At 34.6% G+C, this 25,816-nt stretch overlaps 1 long non-coding RNA gene across 1 annotated transcript in view; it reads right to left on the bottom strand.

The window, feature by feature from the left end:
* Positions 1–25,816, bottom strand: part of LOC117780616 — a 42,905-nt gene that overhangs the window by 16,652 nt on the left and 437 nt on the right. The gene's annotated exons all lie outside the window — the stretch shown is intronic.

The following is a 25,816-nucleotide window of genomic DNA, read 5'->3' on the forward strand; positions in this document are numbered from 1 at the left end:
AAGTTATGACAGTTGACAGTTATGAAGTTGGACAACTCTTTGAGCTATAAACTTTACCACAACCGTACCGGTACAAACGTTTCGGTATTCGCTTCTTGACAGAGAATTTTCATTCATATATATATGTATTATACATAATATGTATATATTATTTACATAATATTTATTTCACAATATTTTGACTTTAAATTAATAGAATTAAAATTGATATTCAAAATATCTATATGTACAAGTTAGTGTGCATTATAATCAATAATAAGAAACGGAACGAAGAGAACTTTATAAATTACTTTTATAAGTATCACTTAAAAAGTAATATCTGTCTCTCAGGACAACACGACAACCCCAGTTGTCAAATTAGAAATATCCAGTTTGGATCTATTCATAAATACAAAACACCTATTTGGATGGGGATTGAAGTAACCGGTTTAAGGTTATCAAAAAGGAAAATTCAGTCGAGCGGCTGTTGTGGAAACTGCAATTAGTTGGAATGGCACACGCCTGTCACATCAGCAATTTTGACAGCTTAACAGCATTTTGTAGAGTTGCCGCAGTGCAACGAATGGGAAATGGAAAAGGGGAATGTAAGCGGGAAACAACCCTTGCCAAATTGCAACAAAGATGCTGACGACGTTGCTTAATTAACTGAACGCGTAGTGGAAAATAGAAAAAAAAAAAGAGTAGAGGAAAAAGGGAGTAGAAGGTTGTTGCAAGCGCTTGTTTGCTGCACTTGAGCATTACAGGGGTTGCTTTGATGACGTTGTTGCAGCTGCAACAAAACAAGGATTAGAACGAACCCACCCCAAGGTGGCAAAGGCGCCACTCGACCCTTCGCATAGCTGTGGCATTGGTGGCATCGGTGGCAGGAGAGGGTTGCTGCAACGTGTGCAATGCACACTAGCTTCATTATCAGCAGCGCATTTGCAGCACGTGCCCAAAGGAACAGGACGAGGACGACTGCACTCGTTGCCTGTGCGTGTCCGAGATTTTTCCTTCCCTTTTTTTTTTGCCCCCGACCAGTTGAACTTTATTATAGAGACAAAGGTGGTTGCCAGAATGTCGGCGTTTTACACTCGAATTTTCTTCAAAAGAAATTGCATTTTTTTTCTCTCGGTACGTTGTTGTTGTTGTTGTGGTTGCATGTCAAAGTGGCAGGAAGCAGGGTGTGTGTGTGTGTGTGTGTGCATTCAGCTGTTGAGCATCACTGTGTCGGCGGTTTTGGTGGTTCGGTGGTTGCTATGGGTGGCTAACATTGTTATTATCCATTGCATGCGGGGTTAACAAACTCAAAGTAACATTTTTTTTGCTTCGCACAATCAAATTGTTGCCTGCAGTTGGCAGCAATTGGGCATATGTTTGTACCGGAATTGCTCTGACAATTGGGATGCTGTTCGGCACAACGATAAGAGATAAAGCGAAACAGGGAGAGAGAGAGAGAGTTAAAGGGATGTAAATTATACTAGGCTAAACTAACAAAATCGATAATGAGTACAAGCTAAGCCAAAACTTACGTTTACAACTGCCTTTGGAAGTAAATATTTAGCAAACAATTAATTACCTGCAAAGAAATAGAAAAGGAAAAATTAATTATTTAATTAAAATAACAAAAAATATTAGTTTACATTATTTTAAGGGAATATTGCTTGACTCAAGTCCAGGGAATCAAACCAAAACAAACATAGGTTTCGGTTTCTGTTCCGGTACGTCCCGAAATAACTATTTCGGTAAAAGGTTCTATTAAATGCAAAATGAATTAAGATAAATAATAAACAAATAATGATTAAAATGACATGCCACTTGAAAATCGGTTGAGTTTTGATCAAGTTATGACAGTTTGAAGTTGATCAGACTTTGGAGTTAGTCACTTTACAAGTCAAAATTTTTATCCAATTCTTCATGATTTTTTACAAAAAAAAATGAAAGGTATCAGAATCAAGTTTAAAGTATTGTTTTATACTAATAACCATATAAGGAGTTGATTAAAAGTGAAAACTTGAGATTTAAAATTTTGAATTTTCGAAATTTCAAAGGGGGGACCCTTAGCATTGAAATCGAATCTTGGTCGAAAATAATTAAATTTTCTAAATTAACAAAAATTGAGTACAGAATGAATTTAGAGTCCAAATCATGATCAAAATGACATTCCGTTAGAAAATCTATTCAGTTTTGATCAAGTTATGACAGTTGGAAGTAACGTATCTACCCAATAAGAATGCACTTCGTTTACGAACTGATTACGTAAGTGCATTACAAAAACAATTCCGTCAACCAATGAGCAAACAGCGCAAAATAAATAAACAACAATGCAATAGCAACAACATCTATATAACGATTAGCCTTCGTGCATTGCAAAAAGAAACGACGAATTAAAATTCAAAGCACTACACGAACTTGAAACAACGAAGCAAAAAGCGCATGCGAATCAATTGCAGCGACAAAAAAACTCAACGATCGTCAAGAGCTGCTCGCGTCGATTGGTCTATCTCTCTCTCTCTTTCTATGAAAAGCGCATGCGAATAAAATGCAACGACAACAAAAACCGAAGCAGCTTAATGTTCGGCAAAAGCTGCTCGTTTCATTTGCACTCTGTGTCGGTGTCTCTCTCTATCTCCATTTCACATATGAATGAGCATTAGGGTGCATCGATTTATATATGCTTACAAAATATTTAAAAATACTAACCGAATTTCGTAATCTACGGTCTAATCTAAGGTGTTTTTATCAAATAACCATAGTTTGAAAATCATTTGCTTTTTTGAGTTGAAACATACGTTTTTTTTTTATTTTAGCATTTTTTATTAGCATATCTTTAGTGTTTTTAGTCTGATTCTAACAAGTTTAGTATGAAAACTCTTGTTAGGACCAGGACTTTTAAAATCAAAATCAAATTGTGCTTAAAACATAATTATGCTCCATTAAAGAACTTTATTAACAACATTTTTTTAAGTTCAAAAAGCAGTGACGGGGAATTGATTTTAGAACTATGGTTTCTTAGTGAAAACATTGTCCTTAGATTACGAATTTGGGTTACCATTTTTTTTTTTTTTTTTAGAAAAAATCGATGCACCCTTATGTTAATGAATATATGCAGTTTAAGTTGCTCGTGCATTGGCAATTTGCTGTTCTGATTGGGCGCATTGAAATGCGCAAAAATGGCGATTGGCTAATTGGAATGCAAGCCAGATCAATTTTTGGTGTAGACACGAGCCAGACAGTCAAACGAATCAATAAAAAATTCGAATTTAATTGTTGATTACATTTTATTAATAACATAACAGACAAAAAGAGCAATGATAAAGAATGTTCCATAAAATGATAATATGAGCATGAAATTGCTATGAATTGTTAAGATATGTATGAATACCAATAATAATAATGAACCTAAACATTTTCGCACCTGTTCCCAAAGCATTCTACGTCAGTATTCACAATATAATTTGATTGACTGAATGACTATCGGTCAATACATTGCATAATCACAAAAAAGAATAACAGAATAACAGACCAGAACCGAAGCGAACAGAATAAACAACAACAAATTAGTAAAATGATTTCCTATATTTGTGTGTGTGTGTGTGTGTGTGCTATCTGCGCACGTATCTGATTTTTTTATAGCCATTATATATATTTATACACCTCTAAGTTCTTATTTTTTTTGCGCACTCGCGTGATTTCCGCAAATTTAACCTACATTTTGTATTTTGGCTAAAGCGAAGAATAGCGAAAACAAAATGCCAAAAAAAAGTGCAGGCATGGGAGGGCAGCGAGAAAGACAGAGAGAGAGAGAGAGAGAAGGAGAGTGGGAAGTGCGAGCGTCATGGAAATATTTTTTGTGTGGGTTCCATTGTTTTTTATAGTTTTGTAGTTCGAATTCCGTTTTGGGAGAACTTTCTATGCGCTATGCAGGCGCTGCCTGAGTCAGTGTATGTGTGTGTGAGTCACTCTATAATATATATATGTGTGTGTGTGTGCCATGCGCAGCTGAATTAAAACACTTGTGCCATACGGAGACACACTCACACACACAAACACAATGGGACAAAGCAAGTTTGGGTTCTACGCGAATATGAAAAGCAAAGCAAACAAGCATCAAAAATATTTTTGCACACACACAAACACACACACACATAAAGAAGCACATACAAATCGGCATATCTTGTTTGTTCTAAGTTACCAACACAGGCGCAATGCGAAACAAGGTCAAATGCAGTTATTTGCTCAGTCGACAACAACGACAAAACAACAACAACAACGACGACGACGGCGAATTTGGCGTTAGCGAAAAATGAAACACAGAAATCTGATAGATAGAAAGATCGCCGAATAGTTGCCCTGTAAAGGTAGAGGAAATTATAAAAGATGTATCTCAACTAATTTCCTTAATATCAAACTATGCTGAAAACTACTAAACTACTTTCTATTCATAAGATACTTATTCTGCTCTTAATCTGTGATCTTCAATGGATTAATTTTAGCTTTAGTTTTTCTTAAATTAATTGTACATAACAATGACACTTTTAATTTTTTCTAAATTTAACTAATTTTCTGTGTTGAATAATTGACTATGAACTAAATTCTCTGCATTTTGTCCCATAAGCTAATTTTAATATACTTTTAAAGATCTTTCTGTGCTTGTAACATAGTTTAAATTAAATTGTTGAATATTTCATAAAATATTAGTATTCTTGGAAAAACTTGGAATAATTATTCAATCAACGTTTTGTTTTTTTGTAATAAAATTAGTAAAAAAAAAAAAAGGGAATAATTTTATTATATTATTTATTATATGTATAATAATCTCAGATTTTTTTGATCTCAAAGATATTGTTTGTTATGTAGATATTTTTCAATAATATTATTAATAGTGTTTAATGCTGCCTGCTTCGTTTTATTTATTTTGTTTACATTATACCAACAAAACGTGCAAAAAAAGTCTTTCTTTGCTGTTGTTGTTGTTGTGCATGCGAAATTGAATGAATTGAATAAATGCGCGTTTTGCACATTGACATCAATTAAGCAATTAATACATGTGAAATATGCAAACATTCAAGTGGAATTTGAGACTTGAGAATAAACCTACACATAAAGAAAAGAGTTATATCTGATATGGCATTAAATGTGTGTACGTTTGTGTATAATGTGGACTATAGAAAAGTATTTAAGCAGATATCATTGTTATGAGGGTTGTGATATGAGAACAGGAACCAAAACGGAAGATTACGAAATACTTGAGTCAAAACTTTTGGAATAAATATGAATGATTAAGGATTGAAGAATCAAAGCTTTAATTTAGTGTAAAAAAAAAAGAATTGAGGTAAGGATTGTACAGATATGAAAATTTGGAATTATTTTCATAATAAAGCTACAGCTTTATATGTAAAAGTTATATTCAAGATATGAATTTGATCTTAGATAAAACTCTATATTAATAAAGAGCAAAGTGTGTAGGACAGGAGGTTGTGCTAGTTGGTTGCAAATTAAATTTTCAAAAATAAGAAATTTATCCCAGAAATATTGTCACTTACATATAAAATAATTACAAATTTTTTAAAACATTTAACAACACTAGAAATAATCAACAATGTGGTTAAATATTTTAAGTCTTTAAATATCAACAGTTTTTCTCAGAATAGATAATTAGTTTTTTTAAGATTGCAGTAATTGGAAACTATTTATATCAGTGCGGACGTCAGTCCGCGCTAGTGACGCTAGCAACATATAATATATAGGGGTTAACTATGATATGCAATGATTGTAGTTTCGAAACTCACTTATTTTGAAATTTATGCGCTTTACTTCACAATGACAACTAATAGATACTTTTTCGTTGTCAGATTTTAGATAGATTTGCACCTGCGAGTGCGATAATTTTGCTGTTGCCGTTGGCGTTGCCAGAAATGCACAATATAACAAACAGTCTTTTAACTTTAAATACGGATCGTGTGCATATATGCATGCTATATACATATGAGAGTGTATGTGTGTGTGAGTGTATATCCATAGAACCTCTATGTATGCGCACAGAACCCGGAGTCGGTCTGACTCGACGCTGACAAATAAAATTATTTACTTTTTTGAGTGCGGCAAACCAAAAAGGCGCATTTGTAGCTCTCTCTCTCTCGCTCTCTTAAATGTGTGTGTGTGTGTTTGCTTTGATCTGCGACTGGTACAAAATACAACAACAACAAGAATAACAACGCAGCAGCAGCGCATTTTGCTGTTATTCGTCATTGCTGACCTTGGTTGCAATCTTGACTGTGTATTTGTTTGGCAAAAAATAAATGTTGTTCTTGTATTCTTAATTTTCAAGTTTTTTCTCATTTTTTTCACACTTTTTTCTTGTTAATTTTAAATTTATTATTTGCATTTTAGATATGCAAGCATATGAAACGGAAGCTCGTCAGTTGCATGCGCAGTCAAATTAATCATACGCCACATGGCCCTCAAGCATTAAATGATTATTAAAATATTACAAAAATCATTTAGTTTTAAATATTATGATGACCAAAAGAAATGATAAAGACAACAGTACAAATTTTCCATTTGACATTGAAAAGTTAATTCTGTACTTTTTAGATATTTTATTTTCAGCACGCAGCAAAAAGAGAAAATGAAATAGCAGCCACCCAATCGCAACTGGACTAGGGCGGCATTGCGACTATGCAGCGATTGCAAAAAAGTATCTCACAGATACTCAGCGCTTGACGCTTGTCAGACAGCTGGCGGGCGGGGCCAAAGGAAAGTCCCAAAGTATACACCAAAAAAAAAAGCGAAAAAAAGCGATAAAGAAATACAAAACGCAGACACACTGCACACAAGTGTCCCAATTCCACGAATCTTCCATTCTACGCTACTTCGACAACAACTGCGACGAACGAAAGATACGCCAGAAATAACAAAATGCGAAGCGAGTAAATAATAACGCTAATACATAATAATAATAATAACAACAACAGCAATAATAACTACAAGCAGCAGCAGCTACACACACTCGCAGATACAATGCCGACTGATAGACAGCTGCAGATACATTTTTCGTACACAGCTAAAAGATACATTTGCTGCTTGCGCTCGTTTTTTTTCAGTAATATTTTTTTTTGCAGTTTGCTGCGTTGGCGTCGTGCAATTATACTTAAGTATATAAGTACATAAAGTATCTTATATGCATATATATATATATATATATATATATAATTTATTTAATTTATGAACTTTTGCATTTCGCATTTGAATTTGTCGTTTATTTCATATATATATATATTTGTTTGTGCCGCTTGTTTTTGTTTGTTAAATTTATTTGCAGTGTTATGTCATTATTATCTGCGATTCGCGCATTTTGTTTTGCATCTGTTCGCTTAGATACTTTAGGCATTTGCATCTCTTTATATTTTACGGAAGTATCTTTAATATCCTATAGCCAGATATTGGTCAAAATTTAAGACCAATATTAGACTTATTTTGAGTTTTGTTAAAGATGGCATTAGACAAATGAATCATGGATTTTTGGATTAGAGAAAAGCTTTTAATGCTTTGCAAAAGGAAAATATTTTGTAATAAAACAATTATAAACATGGGTAAAAGAAAGAGATTATCGGTTTTGAGTAAAAATTAAAACACTTATAATAACACCTCTATTCAAATGTTTTTAAGTTTATAAAAAATTGTCTAGCTAAATCAGTATATTTATCATTTTAATGTCCGTAAATTTGGAAATGTCGTAAAAATAAAAACACTTATAATTACACTTCTTATTAATTGTTATTAGGCTTATAAACAATTGTCTAGCTAGACCAGTATATTTATCATTTTAATGTCCGTAAATTTCTTCAACTCTTTCACTGGGCATGTAGATATTAAGCGAAAGTTTGTAAAAGACTGTAACAATTTCATTTTAAAAATTTTTTGTCCCCTAAATTGATTTTAAATTCGATTTTGTAATATATATATATATTTATTCTCCTTCGCAAATATTATTCATAATTTAAAAAATTTAAATATATTTTTATCAGATTAGTGGTCTTATTTAGTTGTTGAATTTAGCGATTATCTCATAAAATACATTTTGTATGCATTCGAACTTTAGATTTAATTGCGCTGCGACAACAACACAATTTGTTATAGCACCCCCAAGCACCCTCTACCAGTTCTCCCCCCTTTCCCCTATAAAAAACACAACCCAACCCAAAGCTCTGCTTGACAACTGAATGACATTTTTTTAGAACCACTTTTGAAGCTCTCCTTTGCTCCCTCTCTATATGTCTGTCTTTATCTTTTTGCAGTGCAAATGAAATGAATATAAGTTTGTTGTTGTTGTTGCTGTTGTTGCTGTTGTTGCTGTTGTTGTTGTTGTTGCTGTTGTTGCTGTTGTTGCTGTTGTTGCTGTTGTTGCTGCAGTTTTGTTGTATGTCTGGCGCAATTTCAAAGTCACAATTGGGCAACTTTGAGCTGATGACATTCAGACAAAGCGCAAAACACAAAACACAGAAGCAGTAGGAAAGACAACAATGAGGAAGAGAGGCAATAAGTGAGAGGGTGGGGAGTGAGAGACAAACGTACACAAAATAAAATCAAATTAATTGCAAATTACGACTGCAAAAATGCGGGTTTTTTTTTATGTGCATGTAGAATATTTTACTTAAATACCCCTTAAATTTTAAAGTGACGTAAAAGCGGTACAACAAAATCTATAAACATTTATTTGCATTAATTATTTTAGGTTTAAATTTAGTTTTTTCTATTTCTTTTTTTGAGTCTTCTAAATCCAAAGATAATTTTTAAATTTTAGTAATCCATACAGAAATCCATCATCTTGGTATCCGTTATATTTAATTCATATTTGCTAGTAAACAGGTTTAGATATTTATAGTCTAATACACTCTATAAAAGCCATCACACAATTGCATTGAATACTGCGCCGTGAATTTTATTTATATATGAATGTATAAAATATTTAAACAATTTTTGATCATTTGTAATATTTATAAACAAAAGCTCACATCGTTAACGGAGCTCATCAAACATCATTATCATCAGCATTAACAGTCATCATTATCTTCTTCAACCACAACAACATATTGCCGTTAAATGTCTTAACAACAACAACAACAACAAGCAGACAAAGCGACGTTGTCGCTGCCCCCTCTCTCTTTGTCTCCCTCTTCTCTCCTCTCTCTTTCCACTCCCCCAAAAGTTGACTTCGATGTCTTCTTTTCAAGTTCAAGTTCAAGATAAATTTTATTTTATTTTATTTCAGCTGCCTTTTTTTCCTTTTCTTTTTACGCTACTTTTTTACATGCCAACAGATACGCTGTATCTGTATCTGTCTGTATGTGTATGTATCTGTGTCTGTATACCTTGTTGCCGCTGTATATATGCATAAATATTTTCATTCATACAGTCAAGAGACGCGCTGAATGAATTGGAAGCTGTCGAGCAGCTCAAATGCTCAGCTTTTCTTTTCAGGTTTTCCCTCTCAAATGTTAATTTGGGGGGAAAATTTGTAACACATTCGTATGATTCACAAATGCTTGAGTTATTTTACACGCTATAAAAATAAGAGTTTTCAACATATATTATTTATTTTGCTTAATTAAATGAGGACAAAAAATAAGGATAAATAATAGTTTGCTAAGGAACTATTTTAGTTTTTCTGGTGTAAATATTATTTTTAAACATAATTGTATTTGAGAGACAACTAAAAAGTGAAATATTTAGCAATATAATTTTTATAAATAATTCTTATTATATATTTACTTTTAATAAGTGTTAAAATTTTTTTTGGAATCTTTTCTATTAGTTTAAAAATATGGTCACAACATAAAAAAAAAAATTTTTACATGCAGAAAAAAAATTATGGTTAAGTGAATGGTAAAGTATCTACAAAATTTCCACTACATTTAATATTATGTCAACTGCAATTTGTAGATACACATCTCCACACACACACATTTAGACAGAGTCACACTTTCGTTGACTGCCAAAAAAAAAAAAAAATGTCGTAACTTTCGCTTTCTTCGAGACAAGCGTTGCCAAGTTGGGAGACTCTCTTAGAGTCTCGACTCGCCGTTGTTGCACGCAATCAGCAAACACAACTACAATAACAATAATAACAACAATAAATAAAACGTTTGTGCCTGTTTGTATGTGTGCAATCCTCAAGCAAAAAAGTAAAAGTCATGCGACAAAGCAATATATTTTTTTTTTCTTGATTTCTTCTTTTTTTTTTTTGACATTTTGCAGTAAATTGCATGCGACATTTTTGTTATTTGGCTTCGTTTTGTTGTTGTATTTCTTTTGGGGCTTTTGTGTCAGCTGAAGTCGTGACAAACGCGTCTGGAACAAATTTGTGTGCTCAGCTTAATACTTGTATATAAATTTGTATACATATAAACCCATCATATAACCCACCTTCTATATGCATATTATAAACACACAATATGAAGTACCTACAGAAATTTTTAAATATATTTTCATGTCTTTTTTGTTATTGTTTGTGGGTGTTATTGTTGTTGTTTCGTAGGCGTCTTTGACTGAGTCACATATTTTGTGGCTTACTTTAAAAGCCTTTTGTTTTTATATATGTTTCACAATAAATTTAATATCAATTGTCTTTTTAATCATATGGCATTTCGACAATGAAATTGTAGCTTTTTATGGATTTTATTTATTAATAATTTATTTATTGAATAAGAAAAAGTAGCAGAATAATATAAAATGCAAAAATTCATTGTTTCATTCAAAAAGTTTTGTGTAAAAAGTTATGCATAGAAATAATAATTAATTGCCAGATTTCTAAGCGTATTTGCTTAGCACGCAATATAATAATAAGTATAATTTTAGTTGTTTTATGAAAAGTTATGCAGAGAAATATTAAGAAAGGTTTCTAGAAATGTGTATTTACTCAGCAATCAATAATAACAAGCTAACAATTCAGTTTTATCAAAATAATTAAATTAATTGAAAAACTATTTTAATTAAATATATAGCCCCAAATCTCGTGCTTTCATTTCTATTTTATTTTCTAACTGTCAGCTTAAATTTCTGTTCCATCAACAACGTTTTTTAAGCGGTTTTCGTCTGGAAATCCCTTAAACGAAAAACCTTTTAACCTAAGCCACTATTGATGGTAGTCACACACACACACACACACACACACACACACACACACACACACACACACATACATTTATATGCACATGATAGACGCTAAAACTAAAACCTTTTATCAAAGATAAATAAAATGACTGCAAAAGCAGAAAACAAACATGCAAAAAGTGTCGAGACTTAAAATGCTTCGTTGGGGAATTCGTTTCGTTTTGCGAGCTGCAGGCGAAAATGCAACTAAAAGATTAGTTAAAATGGGACATGAACGAATAATAGATACCCTGCAGCAAGGCTATTAAAATTATGCATACTTGAGATAAGCTTGAAACGTTGCATTTTTGTTTATTATTTAATTATTTGAAAGAATAAAGAATAAATAAATCTTTTAAACATAGGTATACAAGTGTGTTCCTGAAATCTCTAGAGTTTTTGAAGAGAATTGCTTTTAAAAACAACAGTTCAAAATGTCGGCGCTCTTCAAATGTTAGAGATTTAGTTTTTTTCGAACACATTTTCGAAGTCAAAAGATTTAGTTTTTTTCGAACACATTTTCGAAGTCAAAAAAATCGGCTTATCGAAATATTTTATATTATTTACAAAATTTAAAAAAAAATCGATTTTATGCATTTTTATTCAAATTAAAAATTAAATTAGTTAAATTCAATAATTATTTCATTTTGTAAAATTCCTCAACAATTTTTTTAACATTTGAAAGCAATGCCTGCTTGTTTTTAGGAACCTCAACAATTACTTTTGGGTTGCTTTGGCGCTGTTATTAAAAGCTTGAAGTTGAAATGCCTTTTTTAAGCCTTCGAAACTTTGCAGGGTATGCACAGCGACAACATATTCACATATGCAGACTAGCTCCATATGCAATGCCCGTGCAGACAGAATGCAGAGCCCAATGAGAGAAGCAGAAGAAGAAGAAGAGATGGTGTGGCAAGGAGAGAGTTGCGGCTGAAGGGGTTAAAAGTTGCTGCCGTTTTACTGCAGTCGAAAGTAAAATAAATTAAAATATTTTTATCTACACTCGTGCACGTAGCATGCAACCCCCAATAGCAGCAACACCAATACACACACACACACACACACTCCGACACAGCTGTGGCAAAGTTTTTCCAAGCGTTAGCATTTCCGTTCCTTCCATGAAGTACATGAAGTGCAAAAGTTTTCATCCCAGCTCTGCACTCTCTTCACTCTCTCGCTCTTTCTCTCTTCCCCTGCCCACTCCCCTTTTTCTGGCTCTATGCTTGCTCTTCTCTCCCTCTTTTCTAGCTAAGTTTTTGGCTGCAATTTGCAACCCTATGGCAAGTGAGCGCCACAAAGTATGCTATAGTTTTTGCTGCACTTTGCAAATGGAAATAAGTATTATGAAATAATTGCAACAACTACACATAATGTGCTTGCGCTGCTTTCTCTTCTCTGTCTATCTCCCTCTCCCTTGCACTCAGTCTCTCACTCTTTCTCTGTCTGTCTCTCATATGTGTTGTCTGCTTTTCGGGGCATTGCACTATGCGAAATGCCGCATGACGCGACGTCGCACCTCACATGCAAAAAGTGAAAGTTTCTGCTGTTTCTTTTTTGTTCCTTGCTCCCTCTCTCCTCCCTCTCTCTCTCTCTTTCATTCTTCTTCTGTGCGTGTGTTTGTGTGTGGAGGTGTTGCTGTTTTGGGGGTTGAGTTTTGTTGGCCAGGCAAATGTTTTGGCTCTGCAGTTTTTATATTTTTTTGGGGGTTGTGCAGTCAGCTGTCGCCTCCCCCTTCTGCCCCCCACCACCCCCGCTGTCATGCCTTGCTGCAGTCTGAGGGTTGTTGTGTTTCATAATGATGACAAGCCAAAACGTTGATGCTGCCTCATCATCATCATCATCATCATCGCCATCAGCATGATGATAATGACTTTGTGCAGGTCCAACCCTCTGCTGCTGTTGCTGCCACATTTTCATTGATTTTTTGCCTTTTGCAAAGCGCAAAAAACTTTCAGCCCAACACAAACTGCATTTCTGTCTCTCTATGTGTGCGTGTGTGTGTGTGTGTGTGTAGACAATGCGACAGACGTTATGGAGTTGGGGGCGTCGGGAGATCTGTGGCAGGAGCAGCTCACTAGATAGCTGCCTGCATAGAAAATTCATTTAAAATTGTCAGCATGTTGTGTGTGTGTGTGTATGTGTGTGTGTGTGTGTGTGTGTCGCTGTCTGGCAAGGAAATCACAGACGATAAGGAAATGAGTGAAAATTCATTTGGCCCAAGCGTCTGTCTCTATCTACTACAAGCTACTATTTTTTTTTACAACTACTACTACTATTCTACTACTATTTACTACTACTACTACTATGTTAGCAGACAATGACTTTGTTTTGCTGGCCTGGGCCATAATTTGCCTGCATTTTGCTTTCGGCTTGTGGCAAACTCGGTTTTCTGCACTTGAGCAATTTATCGCATTTATTGCAGATAGACGTACCTCCCACTACCCCTCCCGCTCCGCCTCTTCCACCCTGCATTGGGAAGTAATAGAGGGGTTTTTTTTTTCCTTGCTTGACGTATTTTTCATTAGAATTTGTGTGGCATCCTGCGGCAGTTTTGTCTAGTTAATTTGTGTGATTTGCTGCATTGCCTGGTCGTGGTAAAGGGGCGGCAATTGCTACAACTTCTTGCTGTGGGCATGGCCATTTGAAGGCGGGGGAAGAAAGAACGGCTAAAGTGCAGAAATTGCTATTTGACATTGGTCAGTCGTGATTGCGCTTCTGATTGAGCGTCGAGTGCAAGAGGAATGCAATAAACTTTAAGGTTCAACCACATAAAAAGAGTTCAGTCTGCTCTTCAAATTAGCCAGCCATTAATATGGCTTAACTTTTACTTAGAGTCGTATTAAGTAAGATCTCCTTGATGCATTTAGTTAGCTATTTATTAGTATTCTATTTCCATCATTCAAAGCTAACATTCTCTTATTTTTCTTTACATCTCATCCGTTAACGTTTCAACAGATTAAGGCAACGAAAATAATCTCTGTCTCTCGAAAGAGCTTTCAGTTATGCTTTAATACTTTTGCTTATATCCTATGCTCACGATTCTATCACCTCTTCTTTACATTATATTCGTAAACGGTTGAATCGACTATTCTCTTTCAGTCTCTGGGTGCAATTAGTCTTATTATTGTATAAATCGATTTTTGAACTCGTTTTATAATACCTTTTTTCTTTTTCTTTAAAAATACCACCTGCCTTCTCATTCTTAAACGTTTCACTAGCTGCTGTTTGATCATCCAACACCATTTCAATGCTTTTAATGGATAACGAGTTTTTACTTAAATTAGAAAATATTTTCCCAATATTGTTTGAAAAATAAAACATGACACATACATTTCCGATTCCGATTGATAACAAATTTGTTTCGTTGGAAGTAGGAGCAAAGAGGAGAAAATTCAGATAAAGGGGGACCTTCCATAAATTGAAAACAAACCCGAAACTCGCTATACAAATAAATCCCCCAATGCATTGATGATTTATTTATACTGCATAGCTAACAGGCAGGCGGGCAGTTTCAGAAAACAAGAGCAAAAAAAAAAAAATTCTGCATTGCACTTTATCATCAAATTTATTTATCAAAAGCTGCCCAAACAAACAATAAAAATAAAGAGGCAAAAAAATGGAAAAAAAAGCTAACGTCAAAGTATTAATGGAATATTGGCGAAAATTCTGCAGAAAAGCGCATGCAAACAAAAACACACATGCACACACATGCACGGACATGCACAGCAAATTACAAAAGCAAACAAAAAGCGGCCCGCGGCGCTTAAAAAACCCAGACAGAAATTTCGCAGGAAGTGCTCAGAAAAAAATATAGAAACTATGCAAAAATAAAGGTTTTTTTATTTTTTTATTTTTGCTCGTTTTTATTTTTTTTTAGTTTATTTTATGCTGTTGCTGCAGTTTGCAAATTGTTTGGCTGTCGTTGCAGTCGCAATGCAAAAGGATAAAGGCGGGAGGCGGGAGGCGGTACTGCAGTATTTCTGACCACGCCCCATCAAAAAAGGAAATGAACTTTTAGGCGACACGAAGCGACATAAAAGCCAAATATCGAAATTATATTAGCCAACAGCAAAAACGGAAATGGAAATGGACACACAACGAATAAGAGTAGATGGAACAACATACAACATACAACATACAACATACAATTGCGATGAGAAAAAGTGAATTCTGATAAATATGCATAGCGAAAAGAGTCGCAAAAAAAATAAAAAGCACCAACTGCAAGCTGGAAAAACTAACTGGCCAATAAAGAAAATTCTATGCACTCCACAAAAAAAAAACCGAAGAAAAAACTAAAAAAATAGAAGTTTAGTTTTTTAAAGCCTAGACAATTCAGGAAACATGTTAGCAATTTATTATATTGCAATATTCCTATTCAAGCTACTATTAAAAGCTAGAAAGCTTATAAGAATTAAGTTTGCCTATTTATAATATGAAGGAATAATTTTGAACATAATTAAGAGATCTGAAACTATTTTTAAATACGATAAAAATGTAGTAAATGTTTTTACTTTAAAATATATTTCAGGTATTCTGATTATTTCTGATTATACTTAACAGGTTGTTTTACTTTTAAGCAAAAAGTACTGGAAATGACTATATATTTAATGCAAAAAAATATAATATTTAACATTAGTAAAATAGAATGCATTGAATATGGAGATGAAGATCCCCTTAGATGTTTTTCTGTTTTGAGACTATAAAGAATAATTTCAAGAGTTTTCAAAAACAAATATCTAAAAAATTCGCTTATAAGAAAAATAAATTTTTTGGAAAATATAACTATAATATATTTTTAGGAGTTGGATATTTTGTGAAGAGAATCCAAATTTCAATTCAGAATAATGCATTAAAATCAATACTACCATAAGAAAACATATGTATATAGGAAAGACTTATATGTAGCCTTATATGCACAAAAAGATGAAGATTTAGAATGAAAGAAAATATTTTGTATCTCTAAAAAGATAAGATAAGGATTTAGAATGAAAGAAATTATTTTGTATCTCTAGTTTAGACTCACTATATCTAAACTTTAGATTGCAAAAATGGATAGATTGATTTAGCAACATATCAACTAGCTTTTGTCTGCTCTACATGGGCATATAAAGAAGTTTAGGAAAGAGTATTTAAATTATTCGTCATTTCAATGTTCATTTGCGGAAAAAGATGGAAATTAACTTGTTGTTGCTGTTGTAATTGTTGTAGATGTTGTTGTATATGTTGTTGTTGTTGTTGGGTGCAAGGAGGCATGACATGCAATAAAATGCCAGCTGAGTGGGGTTTACATTTTAGGAGGCTCAGCCATGCGGGCGCCGCAGCCTGCAGGCGACAGCGAAGTCGACGTCGACGTCAACTGCGACTGCGACTGCGGCTGCGGCTGCGGCTGTTGCCTGCCACTCGACTCGTGTCTAAATTAAACTTCATCATCATCAACACAACGTAAAACGGAGGCAAGCAAACAAAGCGCAACACACACAGAGAGGGCAACAAGGCGTCAAGGGAGCTAAGGGGGCGTGGCGGCGTCAATAGGCGTTTGGTACAATTTTGTGTGTCTGTTTTTTTTTGATCCTGCTTCATACAAAATTGCATAGACTCGTTGTTGTTGCTGTTGTTGTTTGGGCTGCTGCTGTTTTTTTTGCTAGCTGCAGAAATTGGCATTTTTTGTAGCCGGCAACAACAAAAACAACACCAAAAAGGGACAGCAAAGAAATCAGAAATTATTGTAGATTGCAGGCCCGAGTCCGGACAATGTCTGACCAGCATGCAATGGACACAGGACCCAAAACGAGTGCTGGTAAAAAAAAAAGCAAAAAAAAAGCAAAAAAAAATACTAGAAAAAAAAGAGAAATAGCCAGAAGAAGAAGAAGCAGCAAGTGAAGTGCATAAATGGATTTTATAACGTCCAATGCTAAAGTAAATTTATGCTTTTTAATGCAATTGCAGGACGAACCAGACCGTAAGTGGGTGGCATGGCAAGAGGATATCGCTGAGGAGGGGATGATGAGGGGTGGGGGTGCAGCTACGCTTCGTTGGCCGGACTAAAAGCATTCAGCTGGCGACCGAGTAAACTGGGGGCAAAAAAGGGTTAACGCGCAAGTCCCTGCAGTCTGCAGTCGCTGTCCCCCCTTTCTCCTTTCCCCTTTTTCCTTTCCCCCTTGCTGCCTCCGGCGCAAAGGCAAAGTGACATTTGTCGTTAATTGCGAAATTTATGGTCAGAAATCGGAGCAAAACAGGCAAATGGTAAACGGAAAATGGCTAAAATGCCATTTGGCCATAGGCTCTGAGCCTTAGTACATAGAAAAAAAAAATAGCCACAAGAACAACGAGAACAACGAGAACAACTTACGTGCAGTTAGAACGCCTAATTAAGTAGTTGGCCACAAAAGCGTCTGCTTACCTGAAAAAAGCAAAAAGGAAATGCCACAAATTAATCTCGGAAATAAAAAAAATATTCTATTATTATTACGATTTATTATTCTTGTTAAGAAAGGTTTATTAATATAATTTTACTCCAATAAATATATATTACTCAGTCAATTAAAAAAAAGTTTTTTTACTTTTAATTTTTTTGATATAAATTTTTAGAAAAGTCATGCAGTAGAATTAAAATTGAATGTCAAATAAGAGCAAACAGAGAACATATGTAGACTTAATAAGGACTTCAAAAAAAGTGCTCACATAAAGTGTAGATTTTCAAGAACTTAAAATACTTACTCTCAAAGCTCACTTTGTAAACTTTGGTTAAAAGCTCTCAATCAATCAGAGATCAATTAAAATTTATAAGAAGATTCCCAGCAATTAAAATTTTTCCAAAGCTCTCAATTAATTAAATAAGCTTAAGCTTTAAGCTCGTATTTCATTTCATATGAAAACTAAGATATATTCATTGAGTTTCATAATAATCTTTATTTCAAAAATAGAATCTGTTTGAATTTATTTTATCCGTGTAGTTCATTTAGTAAACTTTAGATCTTGTTCCATTATTAGAACTAAGAAATATTCAGACTAGCAAACAATTGTAGTAAAATAAAATCTTTGATAAGACATATTAATACTTTTTTCCAAACTAAGCAAAGCAACATTTTAAGCTGCTGAATAAGCTTTATTGATATGTTGAGAGCAAGCTGCTTGAATTAAAAGTAGTAAGGACAGTTCCTTTATATCTAACTTCCGCATTTCTAGCTTCCATTGATTGCACCTCTAAAATAAGGAGATGGCTTAGTGTTAAAGCCCTTAAGGCTTGACGTTTGACAGACCATTGCACCTCTGAAAACCTGTGGAAATCAAGTGTGCAGTTAACGCATCTTCATGCCACAGTACCACCTTCACCTTTCTTCTTCTTTCTCCCGAGCCACTTTGCGCTCTGTTGACTCAAAAGTCAAAGCCAAGTTGGCAACGTGTTTGCTTCTTACGCTTCGTTGCCTAATTTCGGTTTGTAAGTCACACTTAACCGCGAGTGCATTCAGAAAGTACAGTGGAAATGAGAATGAGAAAGGGGAAGGGAACAATTGATGGTGGAGTCTTACGAAATGTTTGAAAATTTATGCATTTTCTCAGGCCACGTTATGCGTGGTTGAGTTCCAAGTCATCTATTGTCTAACCTGGTGCAAGGTGTCTCATTTACACACTGCGATGATCAACCGATTGAGATAATGAGACTGCAGATACTTCAGTAACAACTACATATAGATTGACAGTCGAGCTTCCAGATAGCGAACACATTGTATGCAATGCAAATTTCTCCATAATATAATAATTTTATTTTAATTTCCTATTAAAAGATCCTTTATAATAAAACCTATTATAGAACCATTTAAATTTGATATAAACAAATAATAATTTTTGTGCTGCATATCTTAGAACTGTATGTGGTTTTAAAATTCCGCGAAAATTCAAAGAAAAATAATGCTTTAGTTTATTCAAGTCATAAACTTTATATTTTATATTTAATCATTTTAATAATACTATATTTGTACATTTAAATACGTCAATTGATTGTTTAAACAGAATATTTAATATTAAAAATATTTAATAACATCATAATTTTTGTATAATTAAGTTTCATTGCAATAAAGTGAGTAATTCTAGAATCAATATTATCAAAAATAATGTACAAATGTTTTATGTGATATATCTTTCAAAACATTTTGTATTAAAAATGAAAAATTTAAAAGAAATAATATTCTTTCTGTAAAATAAAGTATCTAGTAATTATTATTATTCAGTATAAGAAAGTTCTACTGTATATAGTATGTGTGTTCATTGTACAAGTTGCTGATCCAATTAAAATGCAGTTTTGACCCTTTGCGCAGTGTGAATGAGCCCATTAAACAACGACAACTTGGCCTGGCCTGCACTCACGTGCATTTTATTGCCGTGATTTACAAAACCAGCCGAAAATAAACAAAAAAAAAGAAGAAATACAGCTAGAAAAATGAGACATACAACAACTTGGTAACCATGAAATTGAATTGCTACTTTGAAGTGCACTCAACATCGCAACCAAGAGAATGTACTGAGGCGGGGGGGCAGGTAACTGTAAAGGGGGAAGGGCAGAGAGGGGGCAAGGGTTAACTGCACACATGGCTGACCGGCTGATAGACAGCCACCTAGTTACCCACTCTAATTACCAAATTCAAATGCAGTCACGGCAACGAAGCTTCACTTTGACGTTGTTGCAAGTGCCACACTTGGGGGAGGGGGGGGAGGAATAGGGGAAGTGGGCACTTTTTGGTGAGTTCATTAGAAGCGCAGCATAAAAAAAACATAAGTAAATAAAAAAAGAAAAACTGGAGTCGATATGCGGGCTTTTTTTTATTTATTTCATTGGGTTTATAAAGAGAGAAAAACCACAAGCTTAAACAGGAATGATGTGATATGAGACTAAAAAGTAAAAGAGTGATAAGGACTTAGAGTAATAGGATCTTATTTCACTAGAATTGGAAATACAGAGATAGGGAAATAAAAGGAAAGAAATGATCCAAAGTAAACAAAGGATAGAAAGGACTTTTAAAGAGAGATCAGTGGAGTAGTTGCACATACATCTTAAGAATGTGAGAAGATGAGGGAGTAAAACATTTATCCTTATTTAATAGCTATACAGCACTAGAAAGTAAAGCATGACAAGTTAAGCATTTATACAATACTATAAAGTACCTCTTTAATACAATTAATAACTAAGGGTGATGTGAGATATTTTAGAATCTAATTAAAAACCATTACGCCTTTAATCTTAAGTCAACGACTGGTCTTTAACAAAGAGATAAGCTTAATGTCTATTATCTTAAGTCACTGTCATATAAAATCTTTTCAATAAAAACTTCCAATAGATATAAATGAACAAAGTTTAATCGATATAAACAATGCCAACACCTCATGTCGTCGATATTATAATTGTAAATTAAAATTACCACTTATTATTTATATCCTAACGTAGATTTCTACAAACAATTTTCTTATTTTCCGGATATCTATAGCTGAATATTAAATCTTAAAGTGGTTTCTTACTTCCCAATTGTGCTGAAATGAGGCTTTTCCGATCAAAATCAAGTATGGGATCTACTTTTGGGTAGCGTTGGCAACCCAGCAATTAACCAGTGTTACCCCACCCGCTGCTAACGGTAAATGCTGCAGCGAGTTGCGTGTTTTTGGTACCCCGTTTTTTTGTTGTTTTTTTTCTTCTACTTTTATTTTTGCTTTTTTATTTGGTCTCATTCTCTGCTCTTTGTTTTAACGGAAGCTGTTGCTGTTGTTTTTATGCTTTTTAATTTCCTTAACAATTTCTTTGTGCTTTTTGTTTCCACTTCTGTTCGCATAACTGCGACGAGTGCACTCCAAACGTCTTTGCTTCACTTGCCTCCAAAGGGGTTAGAAAAGAGAGAGAAAGAGCGAAAGCTAGAGAGTGGGTGAGAGGCAAGGAAGAAATCAAACGGAATAAAGCCGAATACTCGTTAAAAATCAAAAATAAAGAAGGAGAAAAAATAAATATGTATATGTATATGGAGAATCTCATGTGACACACACAATGGATTCAAGTGGCGACGCCGGCGCTACCAGATTGGGCCAATTTACAAGCAAACAAGAAGTGGAAGAAGGAGAATAGCAGCAGCATAAGAACTGGAAAGAAGTCAATTTTTTTTGTGCTTGTCGAGTGTGTGTTTAACATACGTATCTTGAGCTTGACTTAATTAGGTGTTATTAAAAACAAATTGGGGGAGCTACAACAAAAAAGGGGCTGCTGCAATTAAATAAACATGTTTCTTCCGCTTGAACAGATTTTCGGGGGAAATTCTTAACGTAAAAATGTTGCTCATACAGTAAAATTGTAATATTCAATTGAAAAGTTTATTTTGTAATATATTTAGTTACTTTAATTCAAATTTCAATTAATTAGCATCTTTTCTTATTAATATCCTCAAGTTCTACTTCATACAATTTCCCCTCACTTTCCCCACATCATCTTTCGTTGAGTTTTTACACAGCCAAAGAACTGATCTACACTACAAAACCGCATGGCGATCTCCGACTGCGAACTGCAAAAAAGCTTTTGTGCGCAAAGCTTGCGCAAAGTGCGTGAGCGTAAGTAGGAGAGAGAGAGAGAGAGCGCGTGTGAGCAAGCAGCTTTTGCATTTGAGAGCATTAGCGAGCGGCAAATAGTTTTACGTATTTAGGCCTATGGTTTGCTGTGCTGTTGTTGTTGCTGTGCGAAGCCATTTTTAGATTTGTTCGCTGCTGTTGTTGTTGTTGTAGGGCATACGCATTGTTGTATTTGCAGTTGAGCTTTTTTTAGTTGCCCATTGCGGTCGTAGTTGTTGCTTTTTGTTGGTATATGTATTTGTTGCGCGTGAATGTCATTTATAAAAAAAAGCTTTGTGCGTGCGTGTGCATGTGTGTGTGTGTGTCTACGCACATTTTTAATTATGTTGTGCGAGCTCAAGGTTTTTTCTATCGCTGCTGTGGTGTATTTTTTTATTATTATTATTTTTTGTTCGTTGCTGTGCAGGCGTTGGCGATAGAGCGTAGCGGCCACTGTTTGCCCCCTCCCCCCTCCCCACTCCCCGCGACCCCGTCGCACGCACTTTCAGCCAATTGTAGGCCGCAATAATTTAGATGCGACTCTGACACAATCTACAAATAAACGAAAACCCAGAAAAAATGCGTACACATTTTTTTTCGCGCTGCACAGTCAGACACACACACACATGCAAAGGAATGTATATGTATATGGGCTGACAAGTGTATGTAAATAGTTCGCTTTTTGTATTATGCTTATACATAGTAGGCCTATGGCTGGCCTTGTGCCTAAGTGTGTGTCTGTGGGTGTGTGTGTATTCATATTCAATATAAATTTATATTATCAGCTCATTTTCTACAATTTTTTGTGTTGTAATTGCTGCAAATTGACAATTTAGTTGAACATATTTTTATGATGAAAGCATTTTCCATATAAGCAAGAACAATTTACAGAAATTAAAAAATATATAGCACTGATCCTTGCTTTATACTTTTTAAAATCATTAAATAAGTCAACAATTCAGCAAAAAATAAAGATAATGTAATATCAGATATCTGTCAGTTAAGACTTATATATACATTTTTATATTTTAAAGCAATTTCTTAATTTTTACTTGTTATTTTAGAGCATTTATATAAATACATTTTTGAATATTGCTTTCAGGCTAAGTATTTAACAATTATTATTTTCTTACTTTTTAGAACTTTTTTTCACCAATTCAGAGTAAAATAAATCCTTAAAACTTAGCAGAAATCAAATAAAAACAGTTTAAAGTTTCATTTCTGAAAAATCTTGTCGAAAGTGAAAACCTGTGTATTCTTTAATTCCAATTTTCCAAATTTCTTATATCTCCTGAATTTCTCCAACTAATTTTTATTGCATATATCAACGTTTTTCAAGTTAACACTATATATTGTTATATACATAGACATTTTAAATAATTTACACGCAATTTTATGGCCTATAAAAAACGAAACACGCACAAACTTAACATTATTATTGCATTTAGCTATATTTTTTTTTTAGTTTTTAGATTACAGTGCTTTTATGTGGTGCTAATTAAGCTTATCAAAAACGCAAGACAATTTCATTATAAAAATCCAGAAGAAATAAAAAAAGCGACAGTTAATAAATATTTTCTTAAAATATTATTTAACTACAGTGAAAACCTGTCAGTGTCACTCATTGTATATTTGTTTTACTTGTTGTTGTTGTTTGTAGCACTTAAATAAGTTGCTGGCCAGTTGGGTTGGCCATATTGCCTAGGCCTAAACCTACATGCATACATACAAATGATGGTTGCTATCTGTGAGCTGCGTGTAGGTGTGTCTGTGTGTGTGTGTGCGAGAGAGTACTTTTGTGTGTGGTGTGTACACACTGTTATTTCGTAGATATGGCAAAGCCTATGTGCAATGCTTTGCCAAACTATTGTATGTAGCTTTTTATTCCCCAGCTGCTAATTGCTGGGTTGCCAGTTGCTCGTTGCCTTTTGCTCCACTTCGCAATAGCAAAAGCAAAAACACAAACGCACACATATACTAACGCACGCACTCACTCACTCACTCAGTCATTTCGCACTCACAACTCTCACGCAATGGCAAAACTTTTGCATGCATTCGTTACTCACGCACACACACACACACACACATATGTAAGTGTATGTGTTTGCACAAATAGAAAACGCATTTAATGGGCGTCGTTATTCATTGGTGCTTTGAGTCTCTTTGTCGACTTCGTTTGGTTTATCTGCAATAGTAGGTGGGAGGGGGAAAGACAGACATTTGCACTGTGTGCTGGCTGCCATTTTGAGTGAAGAGAGAAGCACTGCTTGAGTGTTCTCTTTATCTGCTTGTAACTATTAATTATGCATTATTTGTTTACATTTTTCAAATCAAACACATAAAACAAAATGCAGAGTTGTCAGGAAAATTAAATACAAACAACTGACTCCTATTGCAAAAGCAATAATAATATAAGAAAAGTTTATGCTTTTGGGATATTATTAAAAGTGCATACGCAGCGGCCAATTAAGACTCAATTGCTCTTTCCACTCTCCACTCTTCTCACTCTGTCAAGAGTTGGACAACTGTAATAACAACAATTGGCGTGTTTTGTTTTCGTTTTCGTCTTTTGGATCGCATTTCTTGGTAGCCGTCGTCACATTAAAATTCAAGCGACTGCAGTGGCAAGTCATAAAATGCCACAATTATTAAAGCAGCAGCAAGCGAAGTAGAGGAAGGAACAGATGAAGACGCATAAGCAGAACACGAAACATGGAATGGGTGGGAAGGGGGAGCAACTGCATAGGCGCAGCAACTGCGACGCACTTTGCGCAACTGCAAACGACGTCGACAGCGCGACGCAAAGTTGCGTCAGTCTCAAAGCCGCGCAGTCTGCGACGCACAATGCGTACGGGCGAGTGAGAGAGAGAGAGTGGGACAAATAGAGTAGGTGGGGTTGGGCAGCTTTCTTTAGTGTATTCTAGGAAACTTAACGATTGTGCAAATGCAGAGAGTAGTAAAAAGGGGGAGCGAGAGGGAGAGCGTAAGCAAAGTAAGGTGAGAGGCCAAAGTAAATGTTAAAAATTACCAAATTCTGGTTGTTGTTGTTGCTGTTGTTGCATTTAATTAAATGCGGAAGACCCAGCAAAAACAACAACTACATTTAAGCGCACGCAGCGCACAATAAAGTGCGTAAGCGAGACAGCGATAGCAAAGGCAAAAAGGGCGAGTGGGACAGAGGAGGAAAAATAAGTACACACAACGCATGAAAAAATTTGGAACGCGCTGCGCTTAAAGTAGGTCAAAGTGGCAGCAACGCCAGCAGAGAGTAAAGCAACGCCAGCAGAGACGTCAATGCCGCGAGAGGGTTGCGTGTCAGTGACGACAGCGGCAGCGACTGCGACGGCGGCTGCGACGCAAGCAGCAGCCATAGCAGCAGCATAAGAAAAGCTTAATTTATGCAAAGAAAGAAAAAATGTTTTTGTTTCCTATATGTGTACATATGTGTATGTGTGTGTGTGTGAGTAAGTTTTGCTTTTTTGTTCACTTTACTCCTAATTGTTATTAATATGCAACGTTGACTCTCATAAATCATAAACAAAAGTGCGTAGAAAATAAAAACTCATTTATCAAGTCGTCTTCGTTTTTTTTTTTTTTGCATAAATTATAATTACCAGTAAATGTAATTATAATTACAATTACATATTATGTGCGTATGTGCGTATGTAACTGCAAATGTTTGCAAAGCTGTGCAACAACAACAACACTATGAACAACTTTCGAAAAGTTCGCTTTAACTAACTGTGACAAAAGTTTAGCAAACGGGCGTGGTGTGGGGAAATTGATAGTGCGTAATGGGAAGAGGAAGAACGGCAAGTTGAAATAGTGAAAATGCGCATAAATATTAAAAAAAAATTGTTGAGGTTATGTTATTGCAACCACAGGGTTGCCAGACATTCCAAATACAATAGAGTTAAGTTATCTGCAGCTTAGAATGTCAGCAAATCTTACTCAATTTACTGTAAACTTTCGTTAAATACAGTTAATAACCGATGAAATGAGGTTAGACTCGAGTATAACAAAATATTCATTTATAATATTAATTAGATGTGTTCTACAAAGCTTAACAGCGCATTTCAAAGCGATTGAAAGCATTGCTTTAAAA

Source organism: Drosophila innubila (assembly GCF_004354385.1).
Source record: "Drosophila innubila isolate TH190305 chromosome 2L unlocalized genomic scaffold, UK_Dinn_1.0 4_B_2L, whole genome shotgun sequence".
Classification (NCBI taxonomy): Eukaryota; Metazoa; Arthropoda; class Insecta; order Diptera; family Drosophilidae; genus Drosophila; species Drosophila innubila.